General features: G+C 41.1%; 1 protein-coding gene across 2 annotated transcripts in view; it reads right to left on the bottom strand.

The window, feature by feature from the left end:
• Window positions 1–1,643, bottom strand: part of LOC104608535 (Transport protein particle (TRAPP) component) — a 37,002-nt gene extending 35,359 nt beyond the window's left edge. The window contains exon 1 of one of the 2 annotated variants that reach the window (XM_010274565.3): window positions 1,504–1,643. The gene's annotated coding sequence lies outside the window, so the exon portion shown is untranslated. The remainder of the gene's footprint in view (window positions 1–1,503) is intronic. The other variant, XM_010274566.3, reaches the window with a different exon arrangement.
• Window positions 1,644–15,884: the final 14,241 nt, after the last annotated feature.

Consider the following 15,884-nt stretch of genomic DNA (forward strand, 5'->3'; position numbering starts at 1 on the left):
TTTCTGACATGTTTCCTATATTTTCATGATAAATTTCCACTGACACTGATATTTCAAACTTAGCATGGAACATGCAATTCAAAGAAGTAAACTTGTAGGTGGGTAAAAGTTAAGAGTTAAGACCCGTAACAGAAAAGGTCAACCTAATCCACAGTTCCACATTGGGAATGAAGGCCTCATGTGAAGTAGTTGGTCTAGAGGAGTCTATTTTTAGGACCAACTTAAGGCTGCATGTCTTGTTGTATTCTAAGGTTGATATGAACCTTATTAACTGTAGGGTGGAATTGATTGGCCTGGCCAGTGCATTGGTATTCTCCATCAAATTCTGAGGGCATTCTGTCTAGTTTGTCTAGAAGCTAAGTAATGAAAATACTGATGGTTCACTGCTTCAAGATAGAGAGTGGAGACAAAAAGTAGAACACTGTAGCAGTGCTTCCTTACTGTTAAGAGTGTTTGAAGCAAAGCTTAAAGAGAGAACAGGGAAAGAACGGAATGAGTGCTTAGGTAAGGGGGCAGAAAACAAGATAGGGCTTGGGCAAATTAGTGGGATGGAAGGATTAATAGGGACCAAGAAGGGTGGTGAAGGGGATTGAATATCTTTAGATGGAAAATGTTGACTTTTGAGGCCAATGTTAAGGAGTAGAGAAGAAGAATAGCAGTGCTCAACTGGAATCTGTCCGAGGAGACTCAGACTCTACCTCATACAAGTCAAAGAGCTGGATAGTGCGAATAAAGAGGTGAAGAAGATAGTAGACCCAAAGGAAGTAGACAAGTTAGTTCACAGTAGCAGAAAGGATTTTTTTTTCTCATTGGAGGAAGAAAGAAATCCTATGAATTTTCATAGGTTCGAAACTTCGAATAAAGGGATTATGAAAAAGAAGGCTGCTATTTCTGATTTTGTTAGTTATTTAACCATTTTTATGTATCATTTCCTCTTTACAAGGTCAAACAAACCACACATATTTCTCAGAAACAGTGCAATTTATGAAAGATCTATCCTACGAACCACGAATCTCATGCCAAAATGACCCTCATGGCTTCATCTACCAACTTATTCATTTTAAACGAGTGAGCATCATAATTATCTACCTCATTACAGCAGCTACATGAAAAAGAACTAACCAGTGGCTGATGGAATTCGTTCAACATTTCCAGACTCAGCCCCCCATTTCGGGTACGATTAAAGTCAATTTCTTGCAAACTCTCAATACAATTCATTTTTACCAGAAAGAACACATATGGATGTAAAGTCACAAATTCCTGATCATAGGGGTTTTCTTCAAACAATTAGAAAAGCACACAATCGACATGCTTCAGATGCCAATCAGTAGAACGCCAATGACCATTCAAACCAACACCTAGCATCATCATTTGAACACCATATGTTTCCATTAACAATTCAGAGACACTTGTCCAACATTTCTGAAAATTGGTGCGATCCAGAGAAAAAAAATTGCAAAAATTAAAAATTAAAAATTAAAATAAACAAAAGAAACGTCTTACCAGTTTGTGGAGTTCCGAAGCCAATCGACTACACAGAAATGACCCGGAATCGTTGCTCTTTCCGAGTTCAGCTAAATCAGGACCAGCATCCAGCAAACCTAGAGAGAGAATGTCGACTATGAAATTGCAAGTTATTTAGGAGTTCACATCAGCACCGCACCACCTACAGCGCCTCAGAACATCTCCACCGTGCATTGGGAGCATCTAGTACGGGAGATGCTCCTAATGCACGCTGAGATGTGCATGTGGGGCGTCTGTGGGGCGCGTTCAGGAAGGTGCTGATGTGATCTCGTTATTTAGGAGGCGAATTGCTGAAACCTCCAACGAAGTTTGATAATTGCAATCATCTCCTTGAACTTTTTGACACATTTGTAAGTAGATTCCCTTTCTTATAATCTTCTTGTTAGAGGTACGAAAATGTCTAAAATACCCATGCAATTATTATTGAGGTTGGTTTCTAAAAAAGCAATACAAACTTGATGAACAACATAAAGTATGTGTTTGGTTCCGTTTAAGTTTATTGAGTAAACGTTACCAAATAGACGCCCCATCAACAAAAGCAAAGATCGTTTTCTATGCGTCTCTCCCATTTCAAAAAACTTCATTTTGGAATTTCCCCCAACAGGTAGGTGTTTATTGGCACATTTGCTGATGTGGTGCCTAATAGCGCCTATGTGTCATAAATGCCCTCATTAATTGCTTTTCTTGATTTTGCAGCCACACAAATACAAAACGTTTACTCAATAAACATAAATGGAACATAAATCAATTTTCAAAAAGAGATTGGCAATGCTTAGAGTAACAATTGATATATAGAGAAAATTTGGAAAATAAATATTTTCGTTGAAAGTAATTACATTGGTATTTTGGACACTTTTGTGCCTCTTCTTAGGGGATTCTAACAGAGGGGTCTACTTGCAACTATGTCAAAAAGTTTAAGGGAGGTGATTGTAATTACCAAACTTTAAGGAAGATTACAACAATGATCAAAAAGCTTTTAGCAATTTTGACACATGTTTCTAAACCACCATTGATCTGGGTAGTTGAACCATTCAACCTCTCACCCTAAGGTGAGACATCCCAGTTCATCTATAAACTCATAAAATCTCTAAAATTGGTTGACTTGGGCGAGTGAACCATTGAATCATTTAACCCGTTAAGTGGGCAATGATTCAATCCATTTGTAATATTTTGTGTAAAAATAAAATTAAGGTTAAATCCTTAAAGCTCCAAATGACTAATGGAGAGGGTTTTTTTTTCCATTAATGAGTTGTAAAATATAACTATAGAGTAGAAAAGAATAGATAGAAAGAAGGGAAAACAAATAGTAACAAGAGGGAAGGAAAAATATGATTTTCCTACTAGTTGTTGCAATACATTTATATCTATATCTATACTACTATTAAAAATATAAATGAGGTCTAGATTTTGGAATTTTTTTTTACTAAAATACTCTTTTTTTTTAACTTGGTCTAATGAGAGCAAAAAACATAATTTGAACTACTATTTTTATTAAATTCAATATATCCTTCATCATTAAGTTTTGTATTTAAGGCATTAACTCTCATATACTTTCACTAGTAAACGCGTATGCACATTGCACGTGGCAGTTTCAAATGATGATGACGATAATAATATCTTAGTATTTTTACTAGAATTCACGGAACAAAAAAAAATGATCAAAGCATGGTGTACTAACTAATTAAATCATTGAACCATTTGACATAGTTAGTGGAGGTCATGTGTTACACATAAATGCTCTTTATTTTTGTTCTCTTAACTTTTATACCATTTCCATCATTAATAAAAATAATTCTCATCTATCACCCTTTTTATATGATAAATATATAATAGTATAGAATGTGCCCAAATTTATCTACAAAATTCTACGTTTTTAGAACTTTATGTATTTTATTATTTAATTATAGCATTATGTGTTGATCCATTTGATATGAACAGTTGAACCATTAACCCACCACCTGGATAGAAAAACTATTTTGCTTTTTCTATTGATTTTAAATCATGTATTCCATTTTCAACGTTAATAAAAGCAATTCTTATTTTCACATTTATTTGTTTAATATGATGAATATACAACATTAGAAATGTATCAAAATGCTTTATACAAAGCTTATGTTTTCTTTGATTATATATATATATATATATATATATATATATATATATATTTAATATTTATTACTTAATTATGACATCATAGATTGACCCATTTGACCCAAAAGGTTATATCATTAACCTACCATCTAAATATGAAAATAGTTTCATTTTTAGACTGGTTTTAAATTTTGCATTTCATTTACATCATTAATAAAATAATTATTGTTTATCACACTTATTTTTGTTTATATGATTAATATATAATATTATAGATGTGCTCAAATTGTTTTCATATTTTTTTCTATTATTCTATTTTAAAAATTTTATTTTTAATTATACATCATGTGTTAACTCATTTGACCTAAAAGGTTGAACCACTAACCCACCCTCTAGATAGGAAAATGGTTTTATTTCCCATCAGTTTTAAGTTGTATATTCCAAGTCCATCATTAATAAAATTATGTCTATTTATCATATTTATCTTTTTTTCTAAATATGACAAATATATAATAATAGAAATATTTCCATTTTTTTCCAAAATTTCTTTATTTTCTATGCTTTTGTATTTTTATATTTTAAATTTGTATTATTTATTTATGACATCATAGAATTATCCATTTGACTGAGATGGTTGAACTACTTATCCACCACCTAGATGAAAAATATGATTTGATTTCTACGTTTATTTTAAAAATATAAAATTGCATTCTACTAATAATTATTGTGTATGGATTTATTAGTGGAATTTAATGATGAGAAAAAAGTATAAATGTTGGATTCAATGAGAAAGAGAATGATATTTATTTAATATCTTAAACCTAAGACTTAACAAGAGGTAATCGAATGTACTTAATAGTATTATTTTAATTACCTTTTTTATCCTCTCAAAGAAGAACCAAATTCAAGAGGAAGGGTATTTTAGTGAAAAAATAAAAAACCAAATACCTCATTCACAATTTTATAATAGTATAGATTACATCTTATATTTAACGTACTTTAAATACAAGAGTTTTGTGGATTTTTCTTGAGTAAAACACTCATATTTATGAATTTAGTTCCTCTTTCACTCTATGGGCAAAAAATGTAATTTATAGTACTATTACTAGGGGTGCAACTTGGGTGGGCCCAGCCTGAGCCCGAACTAGCCCAACCTGGAATTTTACACGGACTAGGCTTGGATTTTCGGTCCTCGGATTGGGCTCGGGCCCAAGAAGTTGGTATTTTTTAATTTTTTGGGCTGGGCTCGGGCACTCCTAGTTGGCTGCTGACTGGCTCCTTGTTGGCAACGGACGACACCTAAGAAGATGGAAAGGAAGGATTCCCAGGGATTTTACCCAGTGGGAATAATTCGATGCTTAAGTTAGAACGTAGGGAAAAGAGAAAAGAAGTGTGTGGTAGCTAAGAGTGTAGGTCACGCTTTTTCACTATCCTTGAGAGATTAGAAGTCTGAAGAAGAAGCTTATCTTCTGCACTAAGGGCTTTTATAGGGGCGTTCTTGTCAGATCGGGCGTAATCGCCACTGGGCCCCTGCAACGTACTCCTTGCCCGGGTGAGTGACACGTCTCCAAAGGGAAGGCGTGCCTCCGCTTGCTGAGAGACGTGGATGCAAACTGTCGAAAGGACAGGGACTGCGCCGTTAGTTAAGGGACATGGCGTAGTCTGATCAGTACGACCTATCAGATGGAAGCTTCCTGAGGAACGCTCGTGCTGCTCATTCGCAAGCTACTTTGTAGCGAGCTCGGAATGCTTCAGGGTTACCCTTAGTAGAATTGGTCCCTGGGATGACTTATCTGCTTGGGGGCTCGAGCGAGTTGGTTTCCCTAGTTTGCGAGCTAAAGTTGCCTCGGAATATCCCTTTCGGGGTAGCTCGGGGAACCCGGAGCTCGCGTTGTGGCGAGCTACAATGTAGCGAGCTGCTTTAGGAGCTTGTTACTTGGTCGTACTAGGCCACGATGTTGAGTTGTTGCTCGTGCTGAGTCAGGTCCACGTGTCACCATTTTGTACGTCGGGCCAAATCATCCTCCATCAATTGCCCCCCACTCCTCCAACTGAGAGCGTTGCCTTAGCACAAGGAGTTCATGAAGTACGATGGACTGATTTGACCAAAATTCAAACTTGATTGACTACTCACATTAAATGCATTCGCGGGAATCAGGAGATCTTCTGACTTCGAATTCCGAAAATGTGCTGAAGTGGCTCTTAACTCCGGACATCGTGCAGCCGTCATTACCTTAATCATGGAAGACGTGCAGCCAATCACTTTCGGTTTTCAGAAGGCGTGCGGTCAGTACGCCTGCGAACTGTTGGATCTGCTTTAATCTGGGCCGTTGATTCGGAGACGTGGGGGCTATAATAGGAGGGCCCTCTGGGTCTCATTTTCCCTCACGCCATCTTGCTGTCTTCGGATTCTGAGGTCGCACATCTGTCATGTCTACTCGAGTTCCTCAACTCACTTCACCCCGTCCTTTCCGGTGAGTCTCAATTACTGTCAGTCATGTTGGGGTATCCGTACCATATTCATCACCAGGGTGGTGACCAGGACGATGATGCTCCCTCGAGCTCGGGGGAGCTTGGGAGCAGGTTTCGGGGGCTAGGTAGGCCTCTGGCGAAGGAGCCTCCACCTCCCGAGGAAGGGAGCCTGACACTTTTGGCCCTTCCTCCATGACAGGGGGAGGCTTAGGTCTCTAATTAGTTATTTCCACCTCCCCAAGGACCTCCTCTACTGCCTTCCCACCGGTAACTTTTCGTGGGAGCATGGTCCCAATGAGATAGTCATTTACCAGGAGCAGCTCGAATCTGGCCTGCGTCTCCCCCTGCACCCCTTGATAGTGGAGGTGCTAAATCACTTTAATGTCACTATCGATCAACTCCATCCCAATGCCATTCGGAACATGGTTGGGACCATATCCTTGTGTTGGGAATACTGTCTTCCCTTGAATCTCGATATTTTTTCCGCTATCCTCTGTATAAAGAATGCCACCCCTGGGGCTCCATTGGGGAGGCATCTCTATTACTTCTCTCCCCGCCGTGGCTACAAGCTCTAGCATAAGCTCCCGAAAAAGATTCCTGCTTGGAAGTGGGATTATTTTTTGGTCCGCAACCCTGAAGGGTGGCCCTTCCCTACTTCTTCGAGGGGCATCATCCAGGACTCCAGGGTCGAGCTGGACCCTGATACTCAAAAAATGATGTTGTCCTGGGCATCGGTAAGCTTCCTCCATTCGGACTACTTGACCGAGGAGAAGCTCGTGCAGCCCGGTCTGAGCCTGAGTAAGTTGCCTTTTTAGGTCGCGTAGTACTTGTCATAACGCTGTGTTTATATACATATACTTCGTTCTTACCGAACTAACACTTTGTGGTTTCTTCTTGGCAGCCATCATGTCTAGTATCGGCTCGCGCCGTCTCCTTTCAAGCAACCAAAGGCATAGAGAGAAGAGGTCGCGCTCCGATCGGACTCCCCCCTCGGGGGGCACCAAGTTCGGATCGGCCGAGCCAGTCTTATCCTCTCTGCCGTTTGAGATTCCGCCACCTGAAATCCCGTCACCTCCCCCCGAAGGAGGAGCTAGTGGGGCTGGCTTCAAAGGGGGCGAGCTCCCACGGCAGGGGGTGACTCCCCGTAATCCTCTCCAGCCATTCCCTTATCCGCGGTTCCCAGTGGGGAACTGGGAGGGGTGAATGATTACGTCGTGGCTCGACGGAAGAGCCGGAGGGCGATCTGTAACGACGAGATTGCCAAGTGGGGGGAAATGGAGCCCGAAAACCTCGCTGTGTTTGCCTCCTCTCACTACATGGTGGTAAGTGATTATTTCCTTTCTTCTCTCATTTTGCTTCATTTTGCTGTCCTCTGATTCTCCTTTTGTTGGCAGGTGAATACCGCCATCCATGCCATGGCCCTCTAGACGCGCATCCACTGCGGCGACACCATCGACCAACGGGCTACCAATCAGAAGCTCTAGGGCGAGCTCGACCGGACTTGGGGTGAGCTCCATCACACTCGCAAGGGGAGTGAATCTCAGGAGTTGCTCATCCACGACCAGGAGGCATAGATTGCCCGACTTTCTGAAGAGAGCGCGCGTTATAGGGAGGAGTCGTCGAGGGTGGTGCGAGACTTGGAGTCTACTCTTCTGGATCGGACTTGGAATTTTACTAGATGGTGGAGGCTGAGCGAGAGAAGGCGGTATGGGATTTTCAAGAACTCCTAGGAATATCACGACCTCTAGGTGGAATACGGCTTGAGTTCGTACCGCTCTAGGTTTAAGCTCTGCCGGTGGTTGGTTCGGAAGAAATTCTTCGTGTTCAACCTTGACGGCATCACTATGAAGAGCCTGTCTCCCGAGACGGCGGACCAGGCGGAGGAAGAGGAGCCTGACTCTCTGGAGGACGAAGATGAGGAGGCGGATCCTTGAGGCTTTGGCGGTGTCTTTCTGGACTTTTGGTGGTTTTCGGGTACCATAAACCCGGTCTTGCAAAGATCTTTGGTTGGGCGGTTGTGCCCTTTGATTGTCAGACTTTCCCAAGCTGTCTAGCTCGGTTATTGCCTTGTAATTTTTCTTTCTCTTTTCTTTTTTATGGTAATGAAATTTCTTCTTTTTCTTCCAAGTATGATGTGTTCTCTTTATTATTGCTAAGGCGATTTCAACACCCGAGCTATTAGAGCTACATACCCGATGTAGGACTTCTCGATAGTCGTTATTTCGAGCTGTCCCTTAATCATTTAAGGCATCTCTATGGTGCGCAGCGAAGTGATTACCATATGTGCCTGAACCATACACTTGTCGGTTGTTCTTTAGTTCAATCAACATACTGAAACGAACTATGCGTGGCGGGGTTTAAACCCGAGCTGCTTACGCTTTTCATACTTTGCCTTCATCATCAAAATGGCTAAGTCTTTCTTGATGTCGAGGTGTTAGTTAGTTCGGTGTTTTAGCCCGTATGCCGGGGTGTTACGGTTCAACACAGGCTAAGCCTTGCCTACGCTTGGCAGGCTTACGTTAGGGACATCACCGTCATTTTCGCCTATAAGATTTTTGGGAGAATTTATGTCATCTTCAAGCAGACCACCAAAAGTTTAACGTACTCTTTGAGGAGGGGTGGTCGACCTCTTTGGGTGCCTAACCTTGGCACTCCTAGACCATCATCCCCTTGCGGGGCGGCCCTGGTTAACGGCTAGCATGGCTACCAGGGTTCCTCATGGGCGCACACTTGCTCATGGGAACAGTGTTGGACCGGCATTGCGCTACCGATACTCAAGGGAGGCTTGGCATGCGGGCCTGGCTCAAGCATGACCCTTCACCACGCCAGCCCCTTGCCCAAGCTGAGTGAGCTACCCCGTTGCCTCTAGCGCACGAGTGTGTTTCGGCCCAAGCAGTTGCCTATAATCATGGCACACAGGTGCCTGTCATCATCGGCATATAGGAGACCCATCACATCGGTGCCAAGTCACCTCATCGGCGCATGGTCGCCTTGCATTATGGTTGTCCCCCTTTAGCACGTAAGCGGCGCCTTCCATGGACCGGTATGAGCCAGGAGAGAGCCCCGGCCATTGGACTTGAGGTCATGATCCAATGCTACTGACTTTGGTGGAGCCATCCCGTCGGGCAATTCCTAGCCTCTAAGCGTAGAAAGGCTTGGCCTGGACGCCGCACGGGTTTCTTCCGCTGTAGAATTACCCCCGTGACAGGGGGGTGACTTATAGTTCACCCTTGGAGTTTGCCCATGCTACGGAGATGACCGGGTCTTATTATGTCGAGGTCACGTTAGCTTGGCATTTTGGCCCTTAGGCTCTAGGAGTGACTCATAGTCCACTCTTGGAGTTCGCCCATGCCATGGAGGCGACTGGGTCTTATTATGCCGAGGTCACGTTAGCTCGGCATTTTTGGCCCTTAGGCTCTGGGAATGACTCATAGTCTGCTCAGTTGTTACAGGTAATACTGTCTTAAGTTGACAATATTCCATGCCTGAGGTACTTGTTTCCCTTCGAGGGTCTCGAGCTCGTATGTTCCTTCCCAGAGCACTCGTTTCACTCGATAAGGTCCTTCCCAGTTGGACCTGAGCTTGCTAGCATCGGGCTCAGGTACCATAACTTTACGCAGGACCAGGTCGCCAACGCGGAGGTTCTGCTTCTTGACCCTGGCGTTATAGTACCAAGCTACTCTTTGCTGGTAAGCTGCGGTCCTGATGTACGCGAGGTGCCTTACTTCGTCGAGGAGATCGAGGTTGGTATGTAGCTCATCTTCATTCGTCTTATCATTGTATGCTTTCAATCGCAGCGTAGGTACTTCGATTTCTGCCGGGATAACTACTTCGGTGCCGTAGGTGAGGTTGAAGGGAGTCTCTCCTATGGCGGTTTTCTCCGTGGTTCGGTAAGCCCATAGAACACTGGGTAGCTCGTCTGCCCATAATCCTTTAGCTCGGTCTATACGTGCCTTCAGTCCGCGGAGGATGGCTCTGTTTGTGACTTCTGCTTGACCGTTTGCTTGAGGGTGCGCGACTGAAGTGAAATTCTGTCGTATCCCCATATCTTGGCACAAGTTCTGGAATTTGATGTCCTCGAACTGATTGCCATTGTCATAAATTAGTACCCGAGGTAGCCTGAAGCGGCACAATGTTCTTCCAAAAGAAGTTTTGGACGTTTCGGGCTGTGATCATTACAAGAGGTTCAACTTCTACCTACTTGGTGAAGTAATCCACTGCTACTACTAAGAACTTCCTTTGGCCTGCCGCTGGCGGGAACGGTCCAAGGATATCGATGCCCCATTGTGCGAAAGGCCACGGGTTGGTGAGATACTTGAGGAACCTTCCTGAGGAACACTTCAGATGGAAGCTTGGATATTGACGCTCGTGCTGCTCATTCGTGAGCTACTTTGTAGCGAGCTTAGAATGCTTCAGGGTTACCCTTAGTAGAATTGGTCCCTAGGATGACTTATCTGCTTGGGGGCTTGGGCGAGCTGGTTTCCCTAGCTCGCGAGCTAAAGTTGCCTCGGAATATCCCTTTCAGGGTAGCTCGGGGAACCCGAAGATCGCGTTGTGACGAGCTCCTTCTTTTGCGAGCTACGATGTAACATGCTGCTTTATGAGCTCGTTACTTGGTCGTACTAGGCCACGATGTTGAGTTGTTGCTCGTGTTGAGTCAAGTCCACGTGTCACCATTTCGTAAGTCGGGCCAAATCATCCTCCATCAATATATGTAAATGTTGCATACATATTTACAATACATATTTGTATATATAACATTTGTATAGATATTTTGCATACATATTTACATACATACATAAATATATGTATATATATTTGCATAAATACATTTATATATGTATAATTTTAGAGTGGGTTCATTGACTAACCCAAGCCCGGCCCAGGCCTGAGCCCAACCCGAGTGCATCAAAGTACAAGGCGAGTTGGGCTCAAGTTGGGAAAATCAGGCTTGACCTCGGGCTTGGGCCTTAAGCCCAAATTTTAGGGCGGGGCCTGGGTTGACCATAAACCTGACCCAACCCGCTCGACTTGCACCCCTAACTATTACTTTCCATTTCATTAAATTCCCCCTCATTAAGGTATTAACTCTCATTGTCTCTCCTTAGATATTTTATTTTAATTATTTTGTTTCTCACCAATAAATTCTACAAATTAAATTTAGGATAAATTACAAAGACCCCACGTACTTTGTTTTGTGACAAAACCCGCTTGTACTATGACCGTGAGACAAAGATCCCCCCAGACCGTTAAGTCAAATGACGGAGTATGTTAAATTATCAAAACACCCCACTAAACTTTTTCTATTTTCTTTTTTTTTTCCTTTTTCTCTTAAAACCTATTTAACCTATTGCTTTCCTTTATTCTCTTCTTTTCCCCTCCCTCACTGTCCTCTCTCATTCTTTTTCTCTTCCAACTCTCCGAAATAAATGGACGGAGGAACCAGCAGTGGGACTTGTAGTTGACTGAGTCCAGCTCTATCTGGGCTGACTTCGAAGTCCTATCACAAAGCAAAACTTGTATACACATATATCAAATTATCAACGAGTGACTCATTGAGTTAGGTGGGCAAACTGGGTTGTTGCCCAGCAGAGGGACTTTTTTCTCTCTCGCTTTCTCCATAATGTGAAGTTGCAGAGAAAGAAGTGATAAAAGAGACTAAGATAATGTGCAATGTGTCGAAACGAAGATCGGATTTTTGTGAGGTCAACGGAGATGTTAGAATTCAGGCGAACTCCTCCACCATCTTTGCTGTTTCATCATCTCAAACGGGTATTCCGGAATCGGTAGGAAATGACTCATGGGCTATCTGACCCTATGCTCGGAAAGGAGATAAAGCTGTGATGGGAAGCGTTAACCAGTTGCGGGTGAAATTGGGACGTCGGCTTTGAACATCAACAATTCTCAGGTCCCCGGAAATTGGGACGTCGGCTTCACTGTCAGGAGACAAACACTGTTCCTCTTTGGTGAGTGGGTGGATCCATTAATTAATTCCACCAAATCCTGTTTTCACTTCAATCCAAGAAGAAACAGCCTGTAGGCTGTAGATAGTAGAGACAAAGCTATATATTCATTATATATTCACCAAATACTCCTTGTGGGATTTCCTTCATTAAATGGTTACAGAAATTTAAGAGTTCAGCAAATTTCATTCACAAAATCACAAGTTGGTAGAAAATCATGCTTCTGTCACTGAACAAAAACTCCCTGCAGTTGCATGCATTATTAGCTCACATTCAACAAGTTGGCCGTAGGAGATCTGCTATCATCTATATATGCAAATGCAACACAGCTGGGTGCCTACTCGGAAGCAAAGACCTTGGTCTCCAACTGGTAAGCTTTGGTGAAAAAGGCGGGCCAACAGAGGTAAGTTGACATAATGCTGCTGACAGTTGATGCCCCGATGAGCATGTTCATAACCACGATCTGTAGCTGAATGGCCTCCAGAGGAGACGCGCCTCCCATTATAAGACCAGTCATTGCGCCCGGCAGAGAGATCAGTCCCACTGTCTTGGCATTGTCCAACACAGGAAAGAGAGCAATAACCAGAGATCTTTTCACTTGCTGGAGTATGGCCTGACGTGGGGTTGCTCCAACGGAAGGATAGTATCGAAAGGTTGGGGATAGAATTAAATAATAAAAAATAAAAATGGATAGAATTACAAAAAACAAAAATATAGAAAATTTACAGAAAAAATTGACATATCTCAAATACTATAAATTTGTTATAACAAAGAAAGATAAGTGTGACAAAAAAGAATTGTTTTAATAATTAATTATGAAAATGGAATAGAAAATTTAAAATTTTCCAAAAATAAGGTTGTTTTCTCTTTCAAGTCAAATAAGTCAACACATAAATAAAAATAAAAAATATAGAAAATGCAGAATTTTATAAAGAAATGTACACCTCTAATATTATATGTTCATTCATGGAAATAAATAAAAATAAATGCTATATAAATAAGAAGTAATTTTATTAACAATAGAAAACTTAAATCCACCAACAAACCATGTTTCAATTAGTTATCTTTTTTAATGGGTTCTAATAAGGATATTGAAATCATTATTGGCCATTTTGGACTTTCTTGGTGCTTGTCTTTGGGATTTTCTCTTTCTATTACCAAACGGAAAAAAAAAAAGAAAAACAAAAATTGGTTTTCCGCTCTTTCTATAAACCAAAAAGACCATGCCAAAAGATTAACCAAACAATGCTTTATTTATTTTCCCTTCTTTAAAGAAACCAAGATCATGCATGAAAAATTTTCTAGCAACACTTTTGTACTTTTGTTTTGTTTTATTAAAAATAAGAGAAGATGGCTTATAGAGAAACCTTTGGTGGTTCTCTGGATCCTTCCACGCTTTTTTTATGAAGATGACGGCCTAACGTTTGAATGAACCAAAATAATTTGATCCATTGATGGTTCTAATGGTTCAATTGTCTCGTCTGGTCTAGCTTTTAAAACTTTGGTTAAGAAAGCCAATAAGGATTTAGAACCAAACATGATTACACCCACTAGCAGAATCCTCCATACCCCCCAGAGTTGCAATGTTCTCAATTTACAGCATTTACTATTTTACATCAAGTTGGACAAAAACAAAACACTAGTGTAAGAAACGGAACCTCATTACCAGGCCTTCTGGATCGCATTCTAGAGCCTGGATTCTATCCAAAATCCGGTTCCACTGAGAATCAGAGGCGTTATGTTTGAATTCTAAAAGAAGATTAGTTCCATATTCAATTCTAAAATTCAACTTGATTCTGGAATCCACTAGGCAGCAGTCAAATTCTGGGGTTTTGGCAAAATGATTAGAATTTGAAGCATTGGAATTGTACTTTACAAAATTTTGCTTTAAAATTGGTGGCCCATGTTACTTCAGACTCGGGCCTTGAGGCCAAATTCATTCAAATTTTGACAAAAGCTCAACCTAAACCCGCCCAAATTGCAAACTAGGTCCAGGAAATTGTTTTTCTATCAGGCCCATCCCAGATCAGAGTTGCACTAAAAGTCTAAAACTGCACATAATGCTAGCCGGGCCTGAGCCAAGCAAAATTTAGCTCACTCAGTCTAGTCTGGCTTGGTCCAGAAGTTATATATATATATATATAACATATCATGAGTTTTCATAAATTTATTTGAGCATACCCTCAGTTTTTCGATTAGACTTGAATATACCTTATATTCTAAACATGTGACCTTCCAACCCAGGTGTGCTATGAGCTTGTTACAACTTACAGCAGTGATGATGACAAGTGGAAGAAGAAGAAGAAGAATCAACAATACAATTTGCTTCACTAAGATTTTCTTTCAAGGAATCATCAACTCATTCCATGTTCACACTAATATGGTGATATAGAGATTTTTCTTTTTTTTTTCTTTTCGGTATAGAGATTTTCTTTCAAAGAATTATGAAGGACACTGTGATCACAATGGGAATCACAAGGGCTTCAAGCCAGTTCCTTCTCAGAGACCCTACCTCGACCTTTATGTAGAACTATAAAACTACAATCCCCCTCCATCCATCAAAGTTTTTGTGTTTTTGATGGAACCGAAGAGCACAGTCACCTCATCATATCTATTAATGTATATAGGCTAGTCCGGCCGGACTGCCTTACCATGGCCATGGGGACATTTCAATAATACAGATGACCACAGCAATCTCGGGGGGTCATGACAACAGCTGAATTGCCTGAACTGAACTGCTTATTAATTTGTCCTTTAGTAGATAAGCAATTAAGTAGAATGCAAATAGCCAAATTGCATGCTTGGATGACTGTTTTTACCCACAAATATTTCACTAGCTGTCAGTAAGGCAACTAATAAGCAATTCAGTTCGGCCATTTCAACAGTCGGTGGATAAGGCATGAACAAGTCGGTGGAGATGAAATATTATCAGAGTAGGGACCTCTAAGATTCCCCATACGGCTCACACCCAGCCACTTACAGTGGCTTTTCTTGTAACTTATTCCAGCTTTTAGAGGAGGTACACTCCATTTCAGTGAAGCTTCTTGCTTTGAAATGATGGGATATACCCAAACAAACCCTACATTCAACATGTACATGTGCTCAATGCATTTGGAGATCTCAAGACAGATGGGAAATTGCAATCTGAGCTTCCTGTTGAGTAAAGTTAAGCTAAAGAGAAATGGTTGATTCACCAGCCAGCCTTCCAAAAAAAAAAAAAAAAAACAAAGCATTTGCTCTAAGTTGACGCTTCAACTGTTAGGTTTACAAAGGAATTAATCCTCATGACAAGCCATGTGATGAAGTATTGTCACTTGCGAGGTTCTTTCACAGTGAAAGGTTTCCTAGTTAAGCTGAATCTTTCCTGGTTTGGCACTACTCTGGGTGAGATTCTTCTTTCCTGTAATAAGAACCTCACAAAGGACACTAAAAACAGTAGAGAAATTTCTTGATAGATTTGAAATTTTTAGCTCTATTAGTACTATTTTGACTGGTTGTTGAAGCTACAACAATCAACTCAGGATTATGAGAGGTCCAGAATTATTTGTCCTTGTACTAATTTTTCAATCCAATGGTAAGTCATCATTCTCCTTAATTCAAAGCAGTTTATTGTAGAGTAATTTGAGAATTCAGGACTTGATATTTTCATCAATTAGGGGCCCTTTGAGAGGGCTGCTGAGTAAGCTGGTCTAGGTCTAGCTGTTTGAAGGGTTCTATATATTCAAAGAGATTGAAGTGGATAGCCCATTCAAATGGCTGACTGGCAGACCATTTGGACCAGTCCTGATCTCCTAAATTTAAGGTTTTGTGTTAAGTTGTACACTAACCAATGAA

The sequence above is a fragment of the Nelumbo nucifera genome, chromosome 5, assembly GCF_055504915.1.
Source record: "Nelumbo nucifera cultivar China Antique chromosome 5, China Antique-T2T, whole genome shotgun sequence".
Classification (NCBI taxonomy): domain Eukaryota; kingdom Viridiplantae; phylum Streptophyta; class Magnoliopsida; order Proteales; family Nelumbonaceae; genus Nelumbo; species Nelumbo nucifera.